This window comes from Chiroxiphia lanceolata, chromosome 17 (genome assembly GCF_009829145.1).
Source record: "Chiroxiphia lanceolata isolate bChiLan1 chromosome 17, bChiLan1.pri, whole genome shotgun sequence".
NCBI lineage: Eukaryota > Metazoa > Chordata > Aves > Passeriformes > Pipridae > Chiroxiphia > Chiroxiphia lanceolata.
In genome coordinates, this window is record NC_045653.1 from 14,665,189 (window position 1) to 14,680,784 (window position 15,596).

At 42.5% G+C, this 15,596-nt stretch overlaps 1 long non-coding RNA gene across 2 annotated transcripts; it reads right to left on the reverse strand.

Annotated features, from left to right (window-relative positions):
* Nucleotides 1-137: 137 nt before the first annotated feature.
* On the reverse strand, nt 138-12,842 carry LOC116795432. 2 transcript variants are annotated; one of them, XR_004360052.1, is made up of 4 exons: nt 12,636-12,842; nt 3,429-3,615; nt 2,437-2,510; nt 138-320 (listed from the first exon to the last, which is right to left on the reverse strand). It is a non-coding gene; the product is annotated as an uncharacterized LOC116795432 (long non-coding RNA). The 2 variants fall into 2 exon arrangements; XR_004360053.1 differs by lacking the exon at nt 12,636-12,842 and adding an exon at nt 6,034-6,147.
* Between the last annotated feature and the right edge of the window lie 2,754 nt (nt 12,843-15,596).

The window sequence follows — 15,596 nt, forward strand, 5'->3', positions numbered from 1 at the left end:
GAGTCAAAGGGAAAATATGAATGCTGGGGGGGGGTAAAGGATGAAATAATGCATCTTGGTGGTGAAACCCAACTGCTGCTGCAGGGCTGGGCAGTCCATCAACACTCAGCATTCAGGGGAGGATGGTGGGTGCCCTCTCCACTCCTGTTGGCACCAGCAGGACCTGGTAGCACCAGGAGAGGCTGTGAGCCTGCTAGCAGCCAATTGACTCTCCTTTTCCACTGGGTGGTCCAAGGACTGGTATCTGGGGCTCATTCCAGCTCTTTTGCACTGCCTGACTCCAGGTTTAGTTGTGGCTCCGTGTCTCAGTTTATTCCATTCTGTAAATGGGAGAAAAAGATATTCCCCTTATTTGTAAAGGGTTTTGAGAGCTGCTGAAATGCCACCAGGGAGGGGCAGAACTGATTCCAGTGGCAGTCAATAGCAACAGTTTAATTTGTTTCTCTGGAAGCAGAGCTGGCCCAAAATGGGCCACTTTTGTCTATGTAATTTATTGCATTTGTCACCATGGTATCTGAGCTCTAAGAGTATTATCCAAATTCCACTGAATTCACTGAGTGTCTTTCCACTGTTTTCAATAAGTTTTGGATTTGACCCTAAAGTCAAAAAAAAAAAAAAAAAAAACCAACAAAAAACCAAACCCAAACCTGAGGAATATGTCAAAAGAATGTAAGTGGGTGTGAGTTGAAATTGAGGAGTTTGGAGACGGGAGTATGCAGAACAGTAGCTATTTAAAGACCAAGTTTGCTACTGAGTGTTCCCTTTTAATAGGGTTATATAAATACATTCCCGTCTCGATGCATGTGGAAAAACAGGCAGTGAGGTGAGACTCTATTGCTTTATTTCTTATGGGAAACACTGTGCACAGCTAAACCACCTCTTCCCCTTTCCTCACCCACCACCCACAGTCCCTGGAAGCCTCAGCAGCTGTGCAGGGTGAGGAGGCACGTCTGGGAGCACAGAGAGTTAAAAAGTTCACAGCCCTGGCCTTAAATAAAGCCCTTGTTTTCACTGTGTTCTCACTTCCTTACAGCCTGGATGGGAGTTTTGGCACTCAGCATGTCAGAATGGGAGGGGAGGCTGGTTATGCCTTTTAATTATTATTATTATTATTATTTGACTGGTCTGCTCCCTTGCAAGGAAAAGAGAAGGGAAGAAAAACGTTCTTGCTTGGCTCTCTGCAAGGACCAAACGAGTTCCAGGGCAGCTGCCTCGGGCCAGGGGAGCCCCCTCAGAAACCACTGCCCCAGTGGGCACGAGCTGGCATCTCAATTCCCATCCTCAGGACAAAAAGCCAGTGGTCAAAGAGGACTGTGAGATGAACCCTCTCATTTTCACCAGTACCACGTGTATGGTGCACTGACCAGCAGCTCAGTTCAGGAGATTCTCATACTACAACTTAAAAGAATCCTGTTAAAATGATGGAAATCTTTGACTATGAAAAGTGGGGTCTGCACCTGGATAGTAATTATGTTTCAAAGGAAATCCATCTGGTATTTTATTGCTTATTGTCTCCCTGCACTTTGTGTACGAGAACAATACCAGGGCTGGAATATTTCATATCGGGAGACTTCCAAAAAGCTGTTTGCACCTGTCAGGCCATAAGCCACATGGATTTTTGCAATATTATATCAATTATGGGTATAACTGGAACACACACTTTTGTTAAAAGCCTTCCTGAAAACACTGGTATGGATACTTGGAGCAGGCAAACTCCATCAGACTCCGTGGAGTTCATATGCCCAAAAAACAGTTAAGTCTTCGGTGTCTGCAAAGTTTTACAACTACAGCTAAAGTCAAGGGAAGTTTCTTTTTGCCCTCACCAGAGGCAGAGCAATGTGCTGCACTGAGGACTGAACCCTGAACTGGGGAGCAGGGCACAGAAGGCACAGGGTGCAGGTCTGGGGATCCTCTGGCCAGCTGAGAACCAGCTCCGAGACCAAGATTCGTGTCCATGTGTTAACAACATCAGCCTGGAGCTGGGTCAGACCTGGCCATGTGCAAACCACCATTTTATATTATAAAGAGCACACTTTAAAAAGAAAACTATAAAACTATAAAAGAATTGGGTACCACCTTTAAAGACTCTGGGAGTGCAACAAGAGCCTTAAAATAAAATCACATCCAGCCAGAGCGACCTGATGACAAGGCAACCTCTCCTTCACTGCCAACTCAAGTGATTTTGTTAATTCTAGGGAATATATCACAGGTCTCAAGATGACTGATGCTTTCATTGCTGCCCTGGCTTCAGCCATTAGGTGATTGTTATGAATCTCAACTTCCATTTTTTAAAGTTTTAGCTGTCACCATTCAAAGAAATAGTATTAAAAATAAACAATGAAAACTTAAAAGTAAGAAAGAGGGAAAACATAAGGTAATCCCTACGGAAAAGCAGAAGACAAATTAAAAAATGGTATTATAGTAATTATTTCTTACCTGTCTTGAACTTTTAGTGGTGATGTTTGATGGCCAGAGCAGAGGTTACTGGCTGGTTGACAGCAGCAATGTTACTGTAAATGAAACCCATGCAACAGAATTTGGCTATAATCTACATTTGCTTTAAATTTGTGCAGCCTCTAGTACAGAACTAGGAAACAGTCACAGATTTAATTTACTTTTCACTTCTGATGCTCTCTGCATATTGTGGGGGATATGGTTTTGGCAAGGAGTTTGCATTTATTAGCACGTATAAATTTACCAGGAATGTTTGGTCTTGCTGTTAAAGCTCAGATCTAGAAGACAGGAATATGTCAGAAGCTGAGTGTCATTTTTAAAAGCAAGCTTCAAACCCATGTATTTTTGTTTAAATATTTCACAAGTAAACCAACTGCACCTAAAAGAGTTGAGAAGGCAGAAACCAGACATGACCTGAAATATTCTTTCTAAAAGCTTATTTAATTATTTCTGAGACTTGGAAACCTTATTCATGATTTCTATATATTTGGAATTGGAAATACTGCTGCTAACTGCTCGTCACTGTTTCACATGCCATCACCCAGAGGCAAGGACAGATTTCTTTCTCCCAAACCAAACTGGAGGGAGCAGATTTACTGCAATAACTTGCAGAGTCACACTTCAGCAGCTCAGAGTCACCAGAGGATGTTGGCACTCGGTGCCCTCCCCACTCCTGCCATGTAACAGCACTGCAGGCACTGCAGGCAGAGCAGCCCAGGGCTCTGGGGGGTGCGGGAAGATTCGGGGACGAGACTGTGCCACAACCACCCTGTGTGCCCCTGGCTGGCACAGACCAGCCCAGGCTCCAAGGAGAATCACACACCAGGGACCTGGACCTTCATCTCTGCTGCTTGAACTGCCAGTGGGACATGGGGGAAGCAGCATTGCCAAGGCACAAACCACTTCTCAAGGTGTAATGAAGGTGATTCAGTCAGAGCATCACAACACACACTGGGGAGCTGGAATGGGCTCACCTGAGGACAGTTGGGGTGTTTGATGAGCAACATGTGCAGAGATACCAGCCCAGGAACTTGCACCAAAACAGGGTGAAGAAGCTCTTACAGTCTCACATTGGTGAGGTGGCTCCTCCTCAGATCATCTGGATAAGTCCCTGCTGTGCATCACTGCCCAGAGGGAGAACAGCACCACAGGAACATCACACTGGAGAGAAAAAGAAGATATTCAGAAGTGTTACAGTTCAGAAAAGGCCTTTTATTCTTTCCTTAAGCAGGTATAGAAAACAAAAGAGATTTGGACAGAAATTTGTGCCTAGCTCTGAACTGCTGCTTTATATCTGCTTGCTTTGCTTTACTCCTCTTGCCAATTAGATCAAGAGAACAATTTATTGTGGGGTCAGCCTCAGCTTTTTGTTCCTGTCAGTTTATTTTGGATCAGATTCCTGAATTCACATACACAAACTCAAGCAACTCTTTACATCCACTCATAACCTGCCCACGCTGGTAAAGAGAAGAAGCCTCCTCTCAGCCTGAGGAGAACCTGCTGTGGGCAAACTCCTTCCCCTCTGAACCATAACCTTTGACTCCTCCTGGGGGGAGAAGGGAGAAATGCAATCAGGTGCAGAATTCCAATACCTCCCTCTGGGGTGACAGACATCCAATTTCCAAGCAACCATTAAAAAGTCCATATGGAATTCCATCTTTAATATGAAGCAACAAGAAACAGGAAAACCCAGTGGGGAACACATGCTGTGTGTTACTCCTGCCTGGGGGCTCGGGCCAGTTCTGAGCCTTTCCAGGTGCTCTCTTCTCCACAGAGCACGAGCTGTGGAAGGTTCAGCACACTTGGGGTGCTCTTACACTTTATTATTATTATTATTATTTTAACTAAGAAACTAGCTGCTTGGTCCATTTGAGAAGGGTAAGGCTTTGAGACAGATGTGGAAATATTCTGAAAACACAACAGTCAGGCAGTGGAACACATCCAGGATTATATGAAACATTAAGCGAGTAGAAAACATTTATTTTCCCATCTCATATTCCACCACAGACTTGTATTCACAAGCTTATCTTCATATCTGCATTATAACTGAACACTAATTGTGTTTTCCTCCATATTTTTTTCCAGTAGATCCAAAATGTTCCAGCCTAGAGTCTCCACATCCATACCACAAAAAGTTGTTTTCTGCCCCTCTGGCATGAGCTGAGCAGGCAGGAGCCAGGGGGCAGTGCCAGAGGCACTGATGGACTGAGGGCCACGCTGCAGCCCAGGGGCCCTGCAAATGAAGATGAAATGAGGCTCCCTTGTGTGCAGCACATTGAGAAGATTTTGGCCCCCATTTCAGCGTGACCCAATAGGTTTAAATTGCTTCATTTCTCAGCCAGCCAAGAGCAAATGGGTGGTAGATGTGATATGGCTGTTCACTGGAAATCACCCCTGATTGATTTACCTTCTCCTCCCCGGCAGTGCAGGGGCTCAGTGTGTGGCTGGGGCACATAAATTACACAGAAAAACCCTCTGCTGGTTGTGTACAGTCTATATATGTTGTCACCCCATCAGAGGAGAAGCTTTTATGAAGTATTAGCTCTAAGTGTATACAGAACAGAAATGATCGTTTTTATTTGCTTGACAAAAGCTAAGTCACATTTCAAAGTAATATTTTTGAGCTAGAGTCAAGTAGAACCAAGTAACTTTGATCATTTTTTTCAAGTAAAGAAACAAACAAACAGAAAATGCTGCTGCTGGTTATAAAAACAACAGGAGAATTTTTAGGAGTTATTTTGTTTGTTTTTTTAAAAAACTAATAAGAGCTGTGAAATTCAAAAGAGTTTTCAGTTTTCATTAGCAAGATTTCAATACTCTGGATTTGCTTTTGCCTTTTTGAAAGAAGACACAAAGACATTTCATTTTAACATGTTTGCAGAAAAAAAAAATTAATTGCTACCAGCACTACTACATTGTTATTTCTGGGAGATGAGTAACAATAGATTGGAGAATTATTCACAAGAATCATTTGGGTGATTTATATACTTCATTGTGATTGGAACAAGGAGCTCATTTCAGGCTGTCATACTCACAGTGCTGTCCACAGATGGGTGTAGTGTTGAGGAGAGTCACTTGAACCCAATTGAAAAGAACTGAGATTAAAAACCTGGGAATAAAGCTTCAAGCCAAGGGGTGGGTTTGTCTCGGGTTTGTACAGCACAGGGAGCAGGGGCCTGACTCCAGCCTGCACTTCCCAGGGGACACAGCACTGACAGTCACACACATACACAGCACAAACTGGTCCCAGAGCAGGTCTCTGCTCCAGCCTGGCTGGAATGCACAGGAAAATCTGGCTTTGGGTGGAAGACCCTGTGAGAAGAAAAGGGAGGAAAAGATTTTGCAGGTCTGTGCTTAACAGTCATTAAAATCAGGCTTTAGATCAGGTAAATTAGGACGACCATGCAAGGTAAGATTTTCAGATTACCTCTTTTAGATTATCCCAGTTTTTAGGACACCCAAGTCCACCCCTCTTCAAGTAATAAGCCTCAAATATTTATGTAATGTGTCTCTCATTTCCATCCTTAAGCTCAAAACGTCAAAACTACCCCAAGTGAGATGACTTGTTTTTTTCCTTACCCAAGCCAGCTGAAGGCAATAGAGACCCCCCCTCCCCACCAAGGTCAGTACAGATTTACAAGATTCAGATCTATTTTAACATTTTGATGTCCCTTCAGTTCTGAAATCAGCCATGGTTCTGGTTACTGCAAAGTAAATAGTGCATCACTGCTGGCTGCAGAAACCCTGGAGAAAGTCAGAACACGGGATAATTAACAGCTCCCAGCAAACTTCCACTCTTCAGATCAATTGGGTGAAGAAGGGAAATGAATATATTTTAGCATAAAATATTACTTGCCCTGTGTTGAACAAAACCAAAGACTCCAATGCAAAAAAATACCAGGAAATGTGACCAGACTCAGAACATTTCAATCAGATGTGTTACCCTACAAGTCATTTCAAGACAATTTGAAAACAAAATCAATGTTGCTGATATGGATAATAAACCTCTCTTTACAAATGCATTAATAGAAGTATCAGTTTAAAAAGAAAAAATGCAGTAAGATTATAAATTTATTAAGCAAAATTCATTGACTGAACAGTGCAGACTATTGTCAGCCACTTCTAGGACTTTGTTATGCAGTTCTTCAAAGCTTAAATAGCACAATTAATCAAACTAATTGCAAGCCTGGAAATTCTTTATTCATAACAGTAAATAACTACATCTATTAAGTAACTTCTTGTAATGTAAATCTCACTATTTAGGCTGATATTATCATGTCTTTCCTCCTAATGGATTTAAAGTACCTGCAGTAAATAAGAGCCAAAAGTCAAAGCTTTTTTAAAGCAAAATATCCCACTTTTAATATTTAAGAAATTCCTTCTAGACACTTGAAGATGCTCATGTTACAGCAGACTGTGGGAATGCCCTTCAGTTCCTTACACATTAGGTGTCTAATAAAGCCTCATGTCCCAGTGACAGAAGCATCTGGCTCTTCTTTCCTAATCAATAATATTCAGCAAAAGTCCCTTCTTCCAGCAGCAGCATAAATTATCAGATATATGCAAATAGACTTGCTAATGTTAATTGCCAGGGCTGATTGGTGATTAATTTTTTGATTATGATCAATCATTCCACACGAATTTTAATAAGACATTCGAGGCAATCTGCAAATTGATAATAATTAGGGCTCCCAACTGGTAATGCACCCACAGCCAACTCTGACACATCCCTGGGATAACACAGCCCTGGGACTGAGCATGGTCCTGGAACAACATTCTCCAGGCTGGAAGAGAGAAGAGAAAGATCAAAGCCTCCACATCATATCTTAAAAAAGCTCCTTTTTTGCCATTTTTAAGTAAGAGGGGCTATGGTGCCCCCTAACACAACTGGCCACCTTCTTTGTGTCCCTCACGTGGTCAGAAATTAAATGGGATTTTCATTTACACGACAATGCTTTGGAAACATTACCCCAGTTTGCAGACTGCCAGCCATGAAAACAACCACAGGATCCCAAAAAACCAACAGAGGAACATCTCTCAGAACAGTCCTGCCAGACCTGCAGGGAACACGGCCCGAGGCAGGATACAATTAGAATTTCAGGCCCTGCAAATCAAAAAAGGGCCAAACAGAAGGTTCCTGTAATGACTTTCTTTTCCTAAGGCAGAGCAGGCAAGAACATTCAATTTCCAGCAACAAGAAGAGGAATGTTTTCCCTCTGTGACACTTGTTTGTGTACTTCAGGGGGAAAGTTCAGTAAATATAACAGCTCAAAATGCAACATGATTAATAATATTTCCTTTCCAAGGGAATTCCCTTGCAAACATAAATATCCCCCCACAACACTTTAAACCCAAACACTCTCACTGTGCACGGACCAGGACTGGAGAAGGATGTGAAGTTCTCCAGATGTGCAGAGCCAGTGCTGGACTTTGCTCTCCATCCAGAAGGACAGACAGACCTCGACACTGTGAGGAGCAGCTCAACAGCCTTCACCTGCTGCCAAAAATGAGGGAATGCCAGGGCAGGATCCAGAGGAGAGTCCACTGAGAGCACATTGTACCTCAGCACTGCCCTGTCATGTCCAGCTAATATCCAGGCTTTTGAAATTCCTGTCCCCACGGCCTAAATTCTGATTTGCACAAAATACTCCTCTTTATGTGTCAAGAGTGGTGCAAAGGAGTTGGAATATAAATGAAAATAAATCCCTGAGGTCTACAATTCTTTCAATTCTTTCAGTGCTGCCAAATGGGCCATTTTATGATGAGGTCCCAGGTATTTGCTCCTCTATTAGAAGAGCTTGCAGTTAGTGCAGTGCAAGTAGCTCAGCTTTTGTTTTCATTAAAAAGACAGAGTACGATTGGCCCCTACTTTTATGTTAAATTTTCTGAACAGAAGTTAGGTGTCAGTTGAATGTTATTTTGCACAGGAAATATCTTCTTCCTGAATATGCCATCTTTTCAACAAGAAACTGAAACGTGGTTTTTACAAAAAGTGGAGCTTTAAGTGAAGCTTTTCAACAAATAGGAAAATATTTTCTTTTCCTCCCAACAGTTTCAATAAGAAAAAAAGCCCAAATCATAAAGAAGTGTATTCTTGCTTTCTTTCCTATATAGCAAACAAGAAATGTTTTTAAGTGACACATGTATACATGAGGTTTTTAACTATAAAATGGCTTTTATCTTGGCATAAAGGCCTGGCTCTATTCTTGGCTTAGTCTTATAATTCTCATCCAGTTTCAAGAATTTTAAACAGTTACAGAGGGAAGTTAGTTATAGAGGCAAGGACAGCGTCACAAGGAGCAAACATAAGTGTGTAATGGAGACATTTACCTCAGACAAAACCAGCCCAGTTCTTTTCCAGTTGTCCCAGTTCAAGAACTCCCCTCTAGCCAGGGAGGGATTCTACTGTTGAACTGGTATCTTTGATAAATGAATTAGGTCCTTACTTTTTAAGTTAACATTCCATTAGTTTTATTTTTTTTTAATTCTGTATATTTTCTTAAACTAAATAATTAAAAAATGCTTAAGTTCCCTTTGCAGCTGAGATCTCTCACTGTTCCCTTCATAAATCCCATTCAGGAAAACTGAAGTGCTGCCACATTCCTTGGGTTGGGTCTGTCATCCCTCCCCAGCTCCTCACACTTGTACAATTCACAAGGTCACGAGTACAAAATGTGCTTGTTAACTGACACAAGAATAAAGCTGTCAGATGGGCTGAGGGCTCCTTGTGTACCAGTTTAGTGAAATATGATTATCCAAGCTGTAAAATGGATAAACCTATTAAATTAATAAATCTGCTGCCCTGAAGACTACGACTGATGTCGCTGCCTTACCTACAAGGCACCTCTTCTTAAATTAATACTTGATAAAGGAATAAATCTTTTAAAGACACACACTAAAGCTTTGCATTGAAGAGTTATCTTTTGTGTTACAAACTGTAAGTACTTTTTACTGCAACGGATCTAAGTGAGAGAAAATGAATTCCAGAAAAAGAAAAGGAATCTTAGAAAAATGTTATTACCCAGCTAACACTGTGGGCTGCTTCTTATCTGTACACAACTAATCACATCCCTGTTTCTTTTCTTATTCTAATGTGTGTGGATTTTGGTGCTCATGAAAGTGAAGGATAATTAGCAGGGTAGTGGATAAAGTGGAAGGGCAGTGCCTTATCAAAGGCAGAGTGGGTCAGCTGCACATGGGCAAAAGGAATCAGGATTCTCCTCATTCGGCTGCTTTGATTTATTTCTCTGAAGGTCCAACAATGAAGTTTCACATCAGGGGAGAGAGAGGGGAAAAGACTTTCAAAGGGTTCATCCTTCTTGACTTCTCAGAAAGCCTTTAGCTTATTGTGTTTGTTAGGGTGCAATATCACTGTTCTCTGTTATTATTAACAATCTATTACACAGACATCCTCACAGAAACAAAAATGAACTCGATAGGGCACCAACCAAACACACAGCAAGATGACATCTCTGCTGCTGAGATTTTACAGTCTAAAGTATAAAAACCAAAAAGTGGAAGGGGAACAGACACACAAAAGGAGCTGCTTTAAGATCACCTGGTAATGAAGCAGCAAAAATATGGAACAGAAAACAGAGTCCCTGATCCAGCCCCAGCCCCACAGATAAACTTGTACTGCACCAATGTTAAAAAGGAGACAGAAATCAAATCTCAGCGCATCCAAAGGCATCCAACGGGCTCAAAACTCAGAAGTGAATTTGTAAAAGGAAACAGGAAATGAAAACTAAAGAGGGTTGACATGATTACGGGGTGTTAATAAGAAAAGACATAAGCCAGGGCCTTGATGTACAACTAGACAACAAGAGGTTACGTTTGGAGTCAGGGCTATGCTAATTTGCAAACTTGGGCCCATTTCATTAAGTGAGCTGAGAGACAGCCTGTCTCAGTCCAGCAGAGAGGGATCTCATTATCCATGTAGGGAGCAAGAGATAAGAATCTTTTAATAATTGCTGGGACTTTTTTTTCCCAATGATATGGAATGCCAATTTATGCCTCTCCACTCAATGTGGATAAAAACCAGCCTCCTTCACAGCTCAGACCAGCCCCCCTCCTGGCTGTGGCCATTAGGACAGGGAGGGAAAACAGAGACTAATATGTTTGCCTGGGAGACCAATGCTGCAAAACTCCATTAAATGCACTTCATATTGGGAACATGTTTGTTTACAGTGGATGAAATACTTTGCCAAGGCTTTTTACTTAATTATTAATAATTATTAATAGGCACAGCTGTAGGATTTAGGTCCAAATCTAAACCCCTGCTAGTGGGCAGGACTGCTACGAACAAGCATCCCTTGGATCAAACCCTTGACTCTTTCCTTCTGAAGGAATGGCTCTGAATCCACACCTTTGGAAAAAGCTAAAGAGCACACACACCTTTTGGCAGAAGCACTGTTTTCAGTACCTTCCCGTTGTCCCTCTCCAAAACACATCCACTGCAGCCATGAGAAAGGAGCTTTCTGGAAGGCAGAGGTTTGTACAGCTCTTCCCTTCCCTGCCTCCTTCAGACTGAGCACACCATGGACTTTGTGACAGGGACAAGTTCAGTCCAAGAGGGACCAATTTGGAGAGACCTGAACCTTTCACATGACAGTACAAACACTTCTGAAAAGCACTGGCAAAGTTGGACAGTCTCATGCTCATGTTTGACTTTGCTAAAAGCTCAGATATAGATGCAATAACACAATACCAAAATCACATTAATGGCATTTAACTTTTAAGAGTAAACTTTTCCCTCTGCCCAAACTTACACCACAAGGAAAGGAGGAAGCAAAACTGTTTCCACAGTCCAGTCTGCTCATTTGCTTGAAGTCCTGTGTTGGATGTACATCAGTGTTGGAAAACATTGTCCAGGGAACTCTGAAGCTGTGCTTATCTCCACAGCTGGCTGCAGGGTTTGTTTCTATGCGCTGGCTCAACACAAGGACTAAGTACAACTTCTCTGTCTCCTCAGCAAGAACTAAGTTATCAGGTTCTCTTCAGCTGACCTTGCCTCTTTTCCCAGTTTCTTGCTGTTCATGAACTATTTTTAATTTTCCATGTGCCCATTTACTATTGGCAATAATTTGGACAGTATCTTTTGTGAAAGACACGTCCAGTCTTCACAGTGCAGGCAAGGCTAGAGAAAGGAGGATTGGCAAAATGGAAGCTGACTTTTCTGGATAAAAAGCTCATGTTCTGGATCCTTAATTCGATAGGAACAACTTAAAAATCAGCTATGTGGGCACAGATACTCACCCAGGATGATGAAAGTGCCTTCTGCAAGCACTTTATGATATTTACATTTAAGGAAAAACCATTTACTTTTTTGCTTTTGAATTAAATCACTAAATTTCAGCCTGGGTATTTAAAGATAAAAACTAAAATGCATAATGTGACACTCCTGAGGCATCATGCTGGTTGCTCTGCTCCCTTCTGTCTCCTGTCCACATGTTCCTGTTGTTGAGTTGGAAAATGTGTATCCAGGTTACCTTGGTTTGAATTTATTTGCAAAGTATTGAGTTAAAAGTCCAGCTGTAATATAATTAGAATTAAGTAGGCTAATAGGCTCCAGATTTTTTAAAACATATTAAAAGGAGATATCTCTCTCTCTCTCTCTGCTTATTTCTCATAATTGCAACATGAATTTAAGGTACTATAAAATTAATAGAACACTGACTCTAGAGACTGAAGTCTCCTGCCCAGGCAGACAGACAGCCTGGCCCTGCCGTGCCCCCAGCTGTGACATAACCCTGCCCACCAGAACAACTGCTTTACCTCTGGGCAATCTCATTTATTGACCCTCTAAGAGGGATGTTAAAAGACCAATTGCAGCTAATAATGTGTAATGCTTTCTGTGAGCTCAATCCTTGACCATAGAGAGAAGATTTTAAATTACTCACCTCATTACATGCCACAGAAAATCTGAGGGAAAACCACCCTCTCTGACTGAAAATATAGATATAGATGATATAGAGACAGACAGACAGACAGACAGACAGACAGATAGACAGATAGACAGATAGACAGATAGACAGATAGACAGATAGATAGATAAGATAGATAGATATTGATGGCACACAGAGGGAGATTTGCAGGCTGGAAGTACAGGTATGGTGAAGTCACCTTTAGCCCACAATGGGTATGGTTTGAGTTCATGGTTTAGGAGGTTTTGATAAACTTACACAGTAAAACCAGTTTCTTTGTCCCGTTTCCTTGAGACCCTTTTGGCTGATGTTGGTGCCTGAGCAGCCAGGGCAGACTGGAGATGTCACAGCCACTGTCCCATGGCCCTGAGGTTCTGAAGGGGATGGATTGTGCATCCAGGTCCACTTAGGATAAAATCTCCTGTTTTCTGTGCCCTCATTTCCCCACCAGCTGTGGCTGTAGCTGGAAGGCAGTGGCTCTGTGCTGTGAACACAAGAAAGAGGAGACACAAAACAAGGCTCTTGCTCCCAGCTTCTGCAGCTGAGCCATTCCCCCAGCCACATACCTGTGCATGTGCAAGTAAAACAGATCTGTGCACACCAGCACATTCACTCAAGTCTAGGATATGACATAATTATAGCCAATTAAATAATTTTCCCTGAGATGCTTTTTAGAAATCAAGTTGTTACCTATTCATCAGGCTGTCAGTAAACACATCTCTCTCACATACAACATGTTTAACTTTGGCTCATGTTACATTACTCATGCACAATCCTCACGGTAATTAATGACACCTCTATCAGTTCCCAGCTTTTCCAAACCCCTGCAAACAAACAAAATTATTAATAATTGAGGGGACTATCCTTTATCCATTTGAGACTAGTTAGGTTTGGCTTGTTTGTTTGCTTTTTCTTACTATTTCTGTATTCAACACAACTTCTAGAGGCGGGCATGGAGTCACTGACCCCAGTCCTGGGAATGCTCAGTCCTGCCAGCACCTGGAGGAAGGGGATAGAGCACATCCAAGAATTGAGGAGTTCAGCTTGAGGAGGCTCAAGGTTTGCTTTGCTAGGTGTGCATTCAAAACTAAGTACTGACACTTCACAGATGCAATTACATATACATGCTCATTTTGGTTCAGAAACACACTTGGTTTTGCCTATATATGTGTATATACATATATACTCACATGTTCTGTAAGTTCTGCAAGCCAGCCCTGGGCCTGCAGCCCAGCTGATTACAGTTCTGTGGGTTATGTTAGTTCTGGCTCAGTTTTCTGAAGTTATGTCTACATTTTCCCCTTGCATCAGGCAGTTCTTCAGAGGCAGTGAGTGTTGCAGTCATAGAAGAAGGATGATGTATTGCCTGGGTCTGGAAATGTCAAGTGGACTGGTGGGAAGTGCATTTTGTGATGTTCATGGCAATGGCTTCACTAAAGCCCAGCCTGCAAAGCTGAAGGGCTTTCTCAGCCCCTCTACAACCTGGGCTTTTCCTCAACATCTACCAGCTAGACCTGCTTTAATCCATCACAAACAGCTTCTGTCCTTATCCCAAATAAGCCATGGAGCTTAAACAATGTTATTTAACCTCCCGTGCCCTCTCCCCATATTTCTGCTGGTGCCAAACACCCATAAACTCATTCCAAAAAGCCACACGTTACCCAAGCAGTGCTGCCTGAGGAAAGCATTCAGGAGTGTTTATGGGGCAGCTGAAGTGTAATGATTTAGTAGATGTTTATAAATGTTTATACTGTACAGATTAACATTCCCCAGGGGGCCTGTAATGAAGAGAGTGCTCCAACTGGAATCCAACCAGCCAGCCTGGGCTGAATGAGCATGAATGAATCCTGCTGGCCTGCCCTCCCGAGCTGTTTACTCGCTCCGAGCGGATTTCCTCCATCCCTGCTCCTCTGGCATCTTCTTTTGGGAGAGCCAGTAGAGGAATCTGGTCTCAGAAGGAGAACAGTTTGGAAACAAGTTAGAAAATCCAGCCCATCACTTGGGTCGTTGCAATCAAACTGCACCAGACAAAAGAACAAAGAGCCCAACCCTTGTGCTGGGGAAGTGGAGGCTGGAACGCCCGGTGACTTCAAAGGGAGCTGGGGCTCACTCTCACAGCTTTCAAACATCACATCCAAGAGTAAACACTGGAATCATATTGAAGCAACTGAGTCCTGCTATAGGAGCAGGAGCAGGGCCTTGGTACTTGCAGAGTTTTGTGTTAGGTCACTGTGTTTACAAACCATGACTTCAGACAGTGTGACATTGTGCTGGAGGTTCCCAGAAATGGCTGATGAAAGAAACACTGACCTACTGTGGGGAACAGCTCCACCAAACACCCTGCAGGGGATGGACATGAACAGCTCCACCAAACACCCACCTGGAGCAGAGGGACATCTCTTATCCAGAGTAAGTGAATGAACAACTTCAAAGAATAAAAATATCTGCACCTGGTATTGGGATTCATGCAATGGGTTTCAAACCTGCACAGGTTTAACATGAACACCAAACCCAAAAATTAAGGCTGGGAACTGGTGGGTGAAGCTGGGCCTGCCTTGATGCCTCAAGAAGCAATGAGCAAGCAGGTTTTAAAAGAAGCTAACAGAAGTGATGACCCTGAGAAGCATGAGAGAAAGATGGTTTCTTTTGGGCACAATGCCAGGTGGAAAAAATCAGCCTCTGAAATCACAAGTAAAGAAACAAACCCCTCTGGAATTCTGCTGTGGTCAGGAGAGTAAGAGTTTTTATACATGACACATGTATATATTCTGAGAATGAATCATCTCAAGGGGGCCAGGGAAGGGTGGGAAGAAAAGAGAAAGGATCATGGCATAGCCATAGTCAGCATGGGCCAAAAAATGTGGCCAAAAAACACCAAAGAGAGCAAACTGTATCTTCAAGAGGGGAATACCACTGCCAGTGGATTTCTGCTGACAATCTTCTTTAAACTGTGCTTTTTCTGCTGCTGTGATAAGATTTCTCACTTCTCCAAAAATTATTCTACCTCTGGCTCTGACAGTGACATGCCTGCACAGGACAAACAGCAGCACCACGAATTACAGGTGTTCTCAAAATAAAACACACACTATTCCTTGCAAACTCTTAAACCACAGCACTGGGGGCTGAAAATGCCTGCTGGGATTCTGCAGCCTCCCCAAGGGATCAGGCACATGGGGAGGGCTCAAGACATAAAATTTCTTTCAATGGGTTTCTGAGATG